The sequence below is a fragment of the Dermacentor silvarum genome, chromosome 4 (assembly GCF_013339745.2).
Source record: "Dermacentor silvarum isolate Dsil-2018 chromosome 4, BIME_Dsil_1.4, whole genome shotgun sequence".
Lineage (NCBI taxonomy): Eukaryota > Metazoa > Arthropoda > Arachnida > Ixodida > Ixodidae > Dermacentor > Dermacentor silvarum.
This window is the reverse complement of record NC_051157.2, coordinates 95520261-95533216: the sequence shown is the minus strand read 5'-3', so window position 1 is coordinate 95533216 and position 12956 is coordinate 95520261. Positions and strand designations below refer to the sequence as shown.

At 48.1% G+C, this 12956-nt stretch overlaps 1 protein-coding gene across 1 annotated transcript in view; it reads left to right on the top strand.

Moving 5' to 3' along the window:
• Window positions 1-12956, top strand: part of LOC125944739 (cytochrome P450 2J2-like) — a 287966-nt gene that overhangs the window by 149107 nt on the left and 125903 nt on the right. The window lies entirely within an intron of this gene.

Below are 12956 nucleotides of genomic sequence, written 5' to 3'. Positions count from 1 at the left end.
TTTTATGAAAATAGTAGCTAGAAGGTTGCAAAGCGTAATAAAAGAAATAGTGGGCCCGCATCAAACATGTGGAATAAAGGGCAGAAGCATCTTTACCAACATTCACAAAGCGAGGTGTGTATTAGAGTGTTGTGACGCCATGAAGGGTGCAGTTGCGATGCTCCAGATTGATTTTGAGAAGGCCTTTGACCGCGTGCCACATGACTTACTTATAACTGTCTTAGAACATGCAAATGTTGGCACAGTAATAACTGAAGCTGTTTGTATGGCGTACAGTGGTTGTAGTACTAGGCTCATTGTTAACAAAGAAGTTGGAAATCTCATTCAAGTGCGTCGCTCAGTTCGCCAAGGTTGTCCTATTTCCCCTCTCCTTTTTTGCATGTTCATTGAAAGCTTTTGCCTAAGTATTATAAACCGCAGTACAATTAGTGGCTTCAGGCTACATGCATCTGAAGTACGCGTTCTGGCCTATGCAGACGATATAGGTGTTTTTTGTTCAAATCTCGAAAGTATAGCGGAGGTTATTACCATTGTAAAACGTTTTTGTCAGGTAAGCGGCAGTGCAGTCAATTGGGGAAAATGTATTGGTTTTTGGCATGGCGATTGGGATCTCACGCCACAGTTTTTCCTAAATGTGCAATGGGTAACAACCCCGGTGAAGTATTTAGGCGTACCCTTAGAAAATTACACCGACAGTGATCCCTATTGGAGGAGACAGACAGAAGAAATCCGAGAAAAAGCCGCGAAATGGAAGGGCAGAGATTTATCAATCTTTGCTCGTGCAACGGTTTGCAATTTGTTTTTCATTAGTAAATTGTGGTATGTGTTACAAGTGCTCTACTGTTCTCGAGTGAATGTGCAGAGACTTCATCGAGTTTTTGCCGTGTTTATATGGGGATCCACATGGGAACGAACAAGTCGGACGAACCTTTTTCGGCGTGTTCGTGATGGGGGCTTAAGCTTGTCGCATTTATTTCTGAGACAGCTTGTAAATCGTTTTTTGTACCTTCGAGATGTTCGGGATCCTTTCCTGCGCACAGTTTGCCAAGTACGACTGGTCAGTGCTTTGCCCACATTTGTCATCTCTTCCAATAAAATGGAAGGTCGCCTACAGGGTTACCTTAAAGAGGTTGTTGAGTCGTGCCGCTTCCTGGAGGCCCGTTTCTCGATTGAGTATTTAAGCGCAGTGTCTCGTAAAAAAATGTATAATGATTTATGTGATATTGTTCTCCCAATTCCATTGTACCGGACTCATTTCTCGGGCGGAAAGTGGCGCAAGGTGCTGAAACGTGTAAAAAGCATGCCTGTGCGTCCTGGGGTGAAAACCTTCTTCTTTAAATTACATGCAGGAGTTTTGCCAGTTAAGACTTGGCTTTCTGATAAGGGATTCTTCGTTCCGTGGGGTTACCACTGTTTCTTGTGCCGGAAACCTGAAACGATTGAACACGTGTTCCTGGAATGCTGGGATGGGGTGTTCTTCTGGGATGTCCTGCAAAGGACCTTAAAGAAGGATTTCCCTTTGGATGCACAGGGAATAAGGTACCTAATGGTTGATAACGAGGATCGTTTTCCATATGATATTACTATGTTAATGGCTCTGCATAGTATTTGGACGTCACGCATGGCTGTTCGCCATGCAGACGTTGATGCTCGCCCTGCCAATAGAGTACTTTCGGGAGTCTCTCATTTCATTTCTCGAAATGGAAAAGTGAAAAAGTGTGTACCCGATTGGGTGCCCCGTATGGAAGGCTTGTTACACATGAAACAGTTCTAAAATTATGAATTTGTCACTACGTGGTTGACTGTTGTACGAATGCAATAAAGAAAAAAAAAAAGCCTCGTGGCCTCCTTTCGCCTACTTAAAAAAATTGGACTACGCTCATTGCGCTCAAAACGTGACTCCCATATAAATGTTGCACAAAATCTATGCACACGATTCACGTGTGCGGCAAACAGGGCATCACCTGCGCTGAGTACCACACAGCTGGGAAGAACACAGTATGCACACAAGGGCTCTGTTCAAAATGGGACAGTTCTTCCATGCACTGTTGCACTTTGCCGCGAGAGTGTCACTTCAAATTGTATTCTGTCCGTTCTGTAGGTTGGCAGTATCAAAGCACACACCGAGGTAGCTATTGATTTCAGACGTCCACTTCATATCTAGAAAGGTGGTTGGTTTTGAATCCCATACACCGAGCCATGCACCCGCGCACTTTTCACGATTCACTTTAGCACCAGACAGTTTACAGAAGTCCATGACATGCTGCATTCCTTGGCGAACTTCTTTCTTAGAGGCACACATAAGCGCAAGGTCGTCGGCATAGGCGAGGACTTTCAGAGATGTATCTGCAAAACTCAAGCCTGTTATGTCACCGTCGTTCAGAATTGTTCGGCACAGGGGTTCCAAGTACAGAGCGAAAAGAACTGGTGACATAGGACATCCTTGCCTAACGGACCTGTTGAGCTGTATTGTTGGTGTTGTTTGCCTGTTGATGACTAGTCGCGTCGATACTTGTCGGTAGCAGATACTTATGTATTTAAGAAGGCGGTCCCCAATGTTGCAGGCCTTAAGCAAGGTGAGAAGAGAAAGTGTGCTACTCTGTCCAAAAGCCTTGCTCAGATCAACTTGCAAAACCGCTACCCTGGATCCATCCACGGAAGTGGCTTCGCACATTATTCGCATGACATGCAGATTATCACTGATGCGACGTCCTTGATGCCGTATGATGATGGTTCCCGATGACATTTCCGAGGGCAAGGTCAAGACGTCTAGCTATAATTTTAGCTAGAATTTGTAATCGGTCGTTAAAGACTAATGGGGCGGAAATCGCTCACTGTCGGCACTTGTCTTTGCTTCTTCGGCAGTAAGACCTCGTCGCATAGATGGTGGCAGCAATCCTCGTTTCGCAATATCATCGTACACTTCTCGTAGTATTGGCACTAATTCCGATGAAAACTTGTTGTAAAAATCAGTGCTGAGACCATCAACTCCCGGAGATTTCCTTGGTTTTAACTTACGAATGGCCCATTCTATTTCACTCTCTGATATGCACTCATCCGTTTGCTGTTTTGCCTCGTCATTTATGCAATTTAACGTTGAGGCATATTTTTTCAATAGTTCACGGTCACATGTGTTACTTCCATATTCGAAGAGGTCCTTGTATGCTTCAGTAAAAGCCGCCTCGATGTCGTTTTGTGATGTGAGAATGCTGTCGCCGCTTTGTAGTGCTTCTATTCTGTTTTTCCTGCCCCGCTCTCTTTCTTTCGTCTTGAAAATTTTTAGCGGTTCCTCATCTCTTAGCTGCGATTCCATCCGAGACCCGATCATAGCAACCTTGTACTCCTTCTCCAGGATCGATAGCAGCTGCCCTTTGCACTCTCTGATATCTTCTGTAAAGGTACCCGGGTGACAGTTTCGGCTTCAATTAAATTTTCCAGCGTTCACATCAAGCTCAGCTTTTCGCTCTTCTTGAGAGCTGCTTTTTCCTGACCTTTTGTAAGTAGAAACATCTTACATTCTTCTTTAAGTCTTCCCACAATATGGCATCTACGTGTCCTCCATTCGTTTTTTTCTTCATTAGATTCCTAATGCTGTCGCATATCTCTTTGTCATCCAGCAAACTCTCATTCAGCTTCCACAACTGCCATTCCTTGCGCCTCCTTGTTGTTCTTTCCTTTTCTTCGAATATGGCTGTGACAAAATGCGTGATCTGAGAATGCTACGGGGCTTCACCTTGTAACGCACGTTGTACACTGAGAGGATCGCTAGACACGTAAAGCCGATCAAGCCTTGAGTGACAGTCGCCTTGCCAAGTGTAAAACCGTCATTATTTCCTGGCGCAAGTTCGGTTACATCCTGCAAGTCATAGTCGCGCAAAAGCTTTCGGGGCCTCTGGTAGGCTAGTATCCGGAAGTAGCTTTTTCGAACAATCGGAAGCACGTAAAACAAATTGAAGTCTCCGGCAAATATGGTACGGCACGGTGAATCAAGATACTGCCTCAGGCCTGAAAAGAATTCTTTCGCAGCGATGCGTCATTCGAGGCATGCATCGAAATGAGCCTGTATAGTTCATTCCGGTACACCAAATCCACACTGCCTATACGGCCGTTTCGGTCCTTGTCCCATTCGGGGGTATACTAGTACCGCTGATTGTTTCTTTACCAAATGGCCGTCCCTCCACTGAATCCACAGGCAGGTGAAAATTGAAACGAGTAATGGTTGCGAACTAAATGGTTCAATCGCTTCCAAATGCACACTAGATGAAGTTTAGTCTCCTGAATAAATGCAATGTCAATGTTTACTTGTAAGAGTCGATTTAGAAACCATTGCTTCCTCCTGCGTGCGACCAAGCTCACGCAGTTAAAGGTTGCTAGCTTTAAGTAAGCCATATTGAAAAAAAGCTATCGTTGCTCCGGCCGATCAACATACCTTTGAGGCGTGATATTCACAGGTCACAAGGTACGCTTGTGACGTTTCTCCACGGACGATTTCCGTGGAGCCGCGTTAACACGGTTCCTCTTCATCGCCGTGTTAGATCTTGCTTTTGGCACCGTGCTGCTCATCTCTGCGGTCCTCCCTGGCGTGCCTTGATCTTCGTCCGAACAAGCACAGGCATCCTCTCAGCCATAGTGCTTGCGTCCTCTGGCTCTGACTCCATGGATAGGTACGCCTCCGGCGTCCCCCGCGTCCATCGAAAGGTCCGTGGCTTCAGACGCTGCTGGCGTCTTGCGGCGTTTCTGCTCTCAGGTCCACAGAGTCTGCATCCATCGGAGGGACCGCGTCTTCAGACGCCGCTGGCGTCCCCGGGCGTTCTGCTTCTGGGTGGATCACTTCAGCCGCCGTGACCGAAACCACTGGCACTGAAGGGCACGGAGCTTCAAACACTCCGCTGCACTCTGGTTCCGGCGCCCCGAAGTTTTATCTGTTATTAGAGACACAGCAGGCAAAACTGTTGCCGCATCTTCACTGGAGAATCGACGTTCTCAGTTCCTTTTTTTCGTGGCTGGTTGTTTAAGGTTCAGGCACCCACGAGGAAAGGTTAATGTTACGAGGCTGCAATGTTTCGACAGCTTCCACTTCGTCCATGAGCGCCCTCTGCATCGTCGTTGTCGCCATCTTCCCGTGTCATAGTCGCGTATGTTTTCCTGCAGTCGTCGGCTTCATGGCCAAACTTGCGGCATTCAGAACACCGCGGAATACGACAATCCTTTCTTATATGGCCCGATCTGCTAATGCTCTGCTAATGTTCTACTAATGACAGGTTACCTGACTCGATGAGTTTATCAATGTCAGTTTCTGCAGTGTGAGCATCACAATTAAGCATTGAGCAAGGAACTGAGTGCCTCTTAGTGTCAGCATTGCCTGAGCTTATATTGAGTTGGCCAAATTGTAAAATGAGAGGCAATTCACAACAACCAAAAACTGGGGTGGCGTCGGGTGGTTGTTTGATCCACAGGATTGTCTTACGTACAATGCCGTAAAAGTTATCTAAAGAATCCTGGCTTAAGCGAGACGTCATTAAATACTTGAAGCCTTGTGTGCCGAGGTAGTCCAATAGAGCAAGGGTGGCAGTAAGTGCGACCCTGAGACCGTCTGCCGTTGACACACTCAAGAATCCCCCTGGTCCATGTGCATGCTTCTCCCAGTGCGTCTAATGCTTGTCCTTTCGGTGTAGGTTCAGTTCCCATTATTTTAGTAGATTTTCATCCTTCGGCACACGCGAACAGTGACGGCTGCTCGTCTTTCGTCCATTGGTATCCTGTCTTGCACCCGGGAGCGAAGCAATGACGTTGACGCCTGCGGCCAGGCATTGCATCTGTCCCTTTTACAGCGAAGAAAACGTGGGTTGCTTCTTTCGGCAAGCGAGGTCCTACCAGATGTGCTCCATGCGTATCTGGATGCACCTACTTATTTCATGTCATTTTTGCCTCAATTGAAGCTGTCGTAGCATTGTTTTCTGTAAATTTTAATTTCCTACCTGGCAACGTTTGTGGCACTTCAGGGATTTTTCCTATCCGTACTGTGACCATTGAGATGATTAGCCAGCTTAAACAGTGCTACTGTTTGTGCTGCCTGTGACATGCAATTTCTGGTGTGCTTTATCACTATTTGTTTCGTTGATGCAATAAACCATGAAAATGAAACCACACTTGCCGCACACTCTATCACGAACTCTGCACTTGAGCCAGTGCTTTGTGGATCGTACCTTGCTCTACTCAGAGACAAGTACTTGCACGACTATTTGCGCTACGAATTATGCATGCTTAGCACGTGTCTGGAAGTGTTGCTGACTTTCTATGCTGTCTTCTGTGCCGGATCACTTTCACTGGGTTCACAATTGCACATAAACGCATAACCAAGGACATAACTAGCAGGAACTCGAGGCTTTCGACCACATTTGACTGGCAAAGGTTGGCGCATGCTGAAAGGCAGCGACCTTTAATACGGGTTCGAAAATGCGGATTCTATAAAAGACCGGTTTTATAATACGCGCCAAAGCATACGTAAGCCTGACGCCATTCAACGTCACGCATACGTAAGCATGCCCTCAGCATCCAGAAGTACCCGCCGGGGTAGCTCAGTCAGCTAAGGCGTTGCGCTGCTGGGATTGAATCCCGGCCTCGGTGACCGCATTTCAATGGAAGCGAATGCAAGAACGCCCGTGTGCTTGCGTTGTAGTGCACGTTAAAGAACCCCAGGTGGTCAAAATTAATCCGGAGCCCTCCACTACGGCGTGCCTCATAATCAGAACTGGTTTTGGCACGTAAAACCCCAGAATGAAGAAGGAAGACAGCATCCAGAAGCGCTGGGGTGCCCACGAGCCACCATTTTTGCACCGATGGGCGTCTATGAAGCCTTCGCTACCCTGCACGCTCCACAGGAGTTAGTGAGCGCAGCCTCTCAACAACGCGGCTACAAGAAGATAAAATTACGTTTATAGATATCGAAGCATTTTGAAGCACTGTCAACAACGAAATACGAAGTGGCGTCTGCCAAGGAGTAAACGAGTGAGGCCAGTGAGGGTGCGCTATCGCGCGCATTTGTGAATGCAAACCGCCACTCCACGCTAGGCGCGGTAACCGCAAGGCGCGTAGGCGCGAGCTTACGCGCGTCCGCAAGCGTACGTGTGGCAACTGTTATGGAGCGTGTTTGAGGGCGCTGCTTTAAAAAGCGGGCTGACTGTTAGCCACGTTGTACTATTGCGATAGCAATTCTATGGACACTCCAAGTGCATTTCTGCCGTGGGTGTGGACGTCGGTGTGAGGTTTCGTATAAAGTCCAAACATGGTAACATCGTCGCCCCGCGCTGTACGCTGTATGTGTGAGGGAAAGCTTGTGCGAGGGTCAGCCGACGATTGCAGCTCAATTTCGCGCACGCGAGGGAGAAAGGCTGGTCGGAAGTGCGCTTCTGTCACGCGCGAAGCACGGGGGAGGGGCGAAGGAAAAAAAGGGAGAGGGGGTTTACTCCGCGGGCACCGTATCTTGAAAGCGATCTGCGACGTGTAAGAAGTTCGCGCTCGCTCAGGCCTCATCTTCAAAGCGATCTGCAGTGTGGACAAATGACTAGTGCCGGTTAAAGCCCCTATACCTTCAGAAAAGTACCGCCATCCTTTGAACGACGCCGCTTCTCTCTCTCCTGTATCTCCGATTGGATGATGATAGCGCGCGCTTTCACTTCACTTCATTTTTTTTTTTTTTTTTTTAGCCTCTGAGCCACGTCGAAAGTCGCTCCGCCAGCCGCACGCGCCCGGCCTGTAAGCTTCAACGGGAGCTTTCGAGGGGCGCCACCGTCGACTTGCTTTCGCAAGCAAAAAGTAAAGAAGACAACAACAAAAAAAGAAACAAGCGTTTTAGGAGAGGAGACGGCGGAGGAGAGAGTACATGGCGGTACCATATTGAAAGAAATTCAAAAAGATGGGACAATCTACAAAAACTGGCAACAGGATGCTGGATGTTAGCTGCCGCGAGCATCGAAAAAAAAGAAAGTGAAATTAAATTAAATTAAGAAAGTGACATTGTTTCATTTTTTTTAATTCTTTGTTGCGAAAACTAAAACGTCTTGCGTATAAATGAAGTTAAACTTTGTGACTTATTTTTCTTGCGTTACCTAGCGACAGGCCAATGACGCGCCAGATGCATGCGTCATGCGCCAGACAATACACCGAAGCGAGCGAGGATGGCTGCGCGCGTTTGAGCGCTCGCCCGCGGCGACCCGTCTGCCTCTTTTTTTTTTTTTTTTTTTTTTTTTTTTTTTTTTATGTAGCCTGGCTTCTTAGGTTCGATGCGTATTCTTGCGTTCCTTCTGCACTGGGACAAGACACCACTGCACTATTGGACTACGGCAAGGTGAGAAGTTTTGTTTCACAGTATACGACGCAAATAGACCTACGTCACGGGACCGAGACTTAAGACGCAGTTAGCGAAAAACAGCTCGGCCGTCCTGGCGCAGTTAAGACAGTTTTAGTTTAGCGTGGTTACCGGAATAGCGGGCGTACCGGAAGAGCGGGATTGAAGTGCGCATGCGCAGAACGCTAACCGACCCATACCGTTTACCGTGCGCACGCTATTTCTCAGAGTTAACGTTACCGTGTTAGCGTGGTGTACGTAGTGTACGTAAAACATGGCGGCGGTCCCGGTCGCCCGCTTCGAACTGAATTTGGCGTTGTTTTTGTAGAATTCACTTTGTTCGTAGCAAATGACTGCGTAAACGGCTTTTGCTTAGTCTCATGCCGCTTCGCCGAGAGAGTGTTATGGCTAATCTTGAGGAATTTTCGAGATCGCTTCTCGTTTCGAACACGCCTAAGCCTAACGAGAGAATTTTTTTCTGAGATGCGAACGCCATCTGTCGCTAAAGTCGGGAGATAGGCGCGACGACGGCATATGGCCTCTAAGATGGGAGGATTTCGGAGGCTATGGTAGACAGCTTGTACTGCTTGTCTGTTTCGTTGCAGATAGACGGACATGTGAAGTAAAATACAACGCGCTCCTGGCTTCCATTGCGCTGCCTATCGCACTTTCCGGACGCACACACACATAGAATTAGGTGCCCTGTGTATGCGAAATTCAAAGCGTAATGGAATAGCGTCCCGCATGTAAACTACGCGATCACGCTATACTAAAACTCTCTTTCTGCAAAGTTCGTTTGCGGAACGGTAACGCTATTTCCCGTAACCCCGCTATTACGCTAACGCTAAACTAAAACTGTCTAATTTGAGTTAATGAGTCGTGCTGGGACAGGAGCCTGCACGTACAGAAACTAATTCGCCGTTTTAGAAAACACACAAGCTAAAACCTGGCAAATTCTCAAAGAAAGTCAAGCGCTCACCATTCTGCTGAAGCCAGGACGAAGGGTGGAGTATCCCACTGCTGCCTACCAGCTGATAAAATCTCGACCGGGTGAGGTAGGTCGTCACCGCAGGAATCAGGAGACGACGATGAAGGCGGGCATCGTGATGATGAAAAATAGAAAATATTGTATTCACTTCATTGGTACATGGTTTTGACTCTATCCGAGTCTCGAGCGGTTCTGATTAACACGGGGGCCAGGACGGCCTTAAATCCCCTCGTGGTGGCCGATGTTTCCTTCGGGGAAGTCCTCTCTCCAGTGGTCAAGTTGACGACCTCCTCTCCCTCGGGTCCTCCTTCTTGGTAGCTCGCCGTTTTCGTCTGCTCCGTAGAGGTCAGACGCTCTCTCGGGGATGAAAGAGGATTATCTCGTCACGGGAAAGGCGCTCGAGCTTGATTCCCACATTTGACAGGTGCAGTTCCAAGCCGATCATAACAGCATCTTATATATAGAGGGACAAGTTCATGACGTTTTTTGTGGCCCTGCAACAACATATACCTTCTTTCGGTACTCGCGCCTGTCGAAAACGCGATGGGCGATTGTCAAGAGAGATAACATGGGAGTGTGTTGCTGGCGCCGGCAGAACGCGCAAAAGATAACGCCGAGGAACATATCAGAAACTTGCAATTCTGAAAACGGGCTTTGCACCCACGCATTTGTCTTGAGTGCGAGTAGAAGGCATTCAGCGAACGTCTAGCGTGGTCCGGCTGGGAGCCTTTGTTGCGTCCGTCTCTGCGTCGCGTCGCCCGAGGCCAAGTTTTTGGAAACGCGAAGTCGCCCTTGTATTCGTGATGCTAAAGTGCAGGAAATAATGCCCAGAAATGGGGGAATGCTTGGAAATCGGCTGTTTTCATATTTTATGGTGTTGTTTGGGATGAGTCGGTATTTCTACGCCATGTATGTAAAAGCGAATTGCTTCTGTTTGTAATGCCGCCCATTCACCGCTTTCGCACGTTTCGCCTCTGCACGCAGTATTCCTGTCTAAAAACGAAAATGACATGCTTGTAACATGCTAGTAACATGCATGTTACATGCTTGTAAATGTAACATGCTTGTTGTTTACTTTTTTCAGCTGATGCCGTCCGGTGGAGCTTCATACGGGAACTACTGCTTACCTGGGCTCACAACGTTAGATGAACGCAAAAAAAAAAGAAAAAAAAACGCGGTACGAGCTTTATATGGAGCGAAATAAATATTTCCTCATTTCACGAGGGGTCCTACGTCTACTTTGTGAAATTGCACGTGACAAAGATTCGGTGGGACTTGACAAGGTCGTTCGCAATCATTTTTACCAAATAATAGACCGACTCCGCACGAAGACCGTGCGCGGTCGAGCAAAAAAAAAAAAATAAAAAAAGCAGGGTGGGGGGTGGGAGCAAAGACGGCGTGCTAGCTAGCGTTCAAAATGCGCGAGCCCAAAAGCGAAAAAGGAAGTGATTGATGCCGACCGCTTGGCCCGCTGCAGTCAATTCGGCCGCTGGGCTCTATGGGCGTGCCCGCTCTTGTTGAATTCCTTTCTCTATGGCGGTACTTTTCAGATAGAGGGGCTTTAGTGCCGGTAGCTTCGTATGCACTCTGCTTTCGACGTTTAGTTCGCGTTGAAGCAAGACTGCACGAAGGTGATTTGGCTCGCTGCTGCTGCCGCGCCTCCTTGCTCCACCGTTTTGACAGCGAGTTGCCGCGGTCATCGAGCGAGATGTGTTCATGTTAACCTGTGCATGCGTTACACCGTGCTTGCTAATTTAGTTAGTAAACGCATGTTTGCAAGTGTATAAGGTCGATAAAACTATTCTCGTATAGTTGTTTAATAATTTGCTATCGTAATTGCTGTTTCGCCTTCCGGGCGAAACTGCGACATTTTTTTTTTAACACGAAAGTGTTTTATGCCGGGGTCCACCAAGACTTCACTGACGTATTTCCGTCACGGAAATACGTCATAGAACATAATACAAAGAAAGAAACCAGAAGAAAAAGTTCCACAAACATGCAAAATTTGGGAATCGAACCCACGACCTCTCGGTCCGCGACGATAGATCGCCGAGCGTTTTACCCATTGCGCCACAAACGCATTTGCAGAGAGCTACACAGACGCGCCTTATATATCTAACACTCCTCCGTGTGCCCGCGCTTGCTCGGGGCGGTGCCGCCGCCTACGAGCAGAAAAGAGAAGTACTGCATTATGACACTAACGCGCACCGACAGTGAACGCTTCGGTGGTCTCTGCACTACGACGCCTCGATGCCAGCATTCGAAGGGACGCTGGCATCAAGAAGCACTACCAACGCCACCTAGGTGGTGGCGTTCACCGTACTCAGCACAGCGGAGCGAGGCCTCCGCAATTAGCTCTGAAAATGTTTCTGAAGTTGATCGCGGAGGCTGCAATTACGACGCGCTGTACGCGCTGATTTGACTCGGTGACGATTCAGTTACGTGCTTTGTCTTGCGCGTTGTATTAGTGTGTCAGTTACGTGCTTCGTCTTTCGCGTTGTGCTAGCGTGTGCATCGTAGTGCAGCTTCCATATGCACGACGGTTGCTCATGGTCATCGACGTTGGTAGTCGTGATGGAGGAGACGTGCCACCAGGCGTCAGCGTGGGTGCATCAACGCCTAAGGGCGCTTTAGCCACAAAACACCAATAGACATTATATATCAATGTGCAATAAACATTACACTACTTCTGTCAAGACACGTTTCACTTTCGTGTTCTATACCGATTCCTATATAAGAGGGATCAACCACATTTTTGCTTTTTTCATTTTTCGCCGTTTTTCGTTCACAGCTGGAAAAAATGAGCGGGCAAAAAGTACTTGGCTGAAAATGTGCCCGCTTTAAATTGTTCATTGATAGCACGACATTCTTACATTGACGAGTCTTAGAGAAATAAAATTAGTTTAAATGCGCTAGTCAGTGTCTATATATACCCTCTCGTCCTTGTCTATTGAACGCAGTACCTATTTCCCAAGTAGGAGAATACGTTACGCAAATCTCGTAAAGCCATCGCATTATAACTCGCGTGAAGCCCGATAATCCTTAAAGTGAAGCTTTCATTGCCTACCTCCCCGGGGTTCGGCCTGTCGCGTCTCACGCTGGCTACACGGTGCCCATCCCGGAGACACTAAAATAGGTCGCTGATCACGGAGGCTGTCTAATCAAAGCGAGCAACTTGGTGGGCCAATGCGGACACCAATGCACGACACGTGTGTTCGCGAGTATTTTAATGCGGTTTGTAACGCGAGAAGACACGATCCTTATAACGCTCTCTCATTGCAGTGGCTTAGGTAATTAGCAAAGGAAGAAAAATTGGCAGCCGATACACGAAATGAATGCTGATGATGGAGCAAGGCTCCTTGGACGATTACGGCTGCAGCTGCTCAAGTTTTCGCTTCGGGGTCTTGCCGCCGTCGCCGGCGTGCTGCTGCTTCTCGTGCTCGTAGCTCGGGGTTAGCTTCGCGGCGTTGCCGTTGGGCTGCCGCGTCTCGTTCTCGCAGTGCAGGATCAGAGTGACGACGTTCGCGCTCCTCCATACTGCAGTGCTACAGCAGCGCGGCGCCGGCGCAACACCTGCGCGCGGTCGGTATGCGCGCTGCGTGCGCTCTGCTAAAGGGCAAG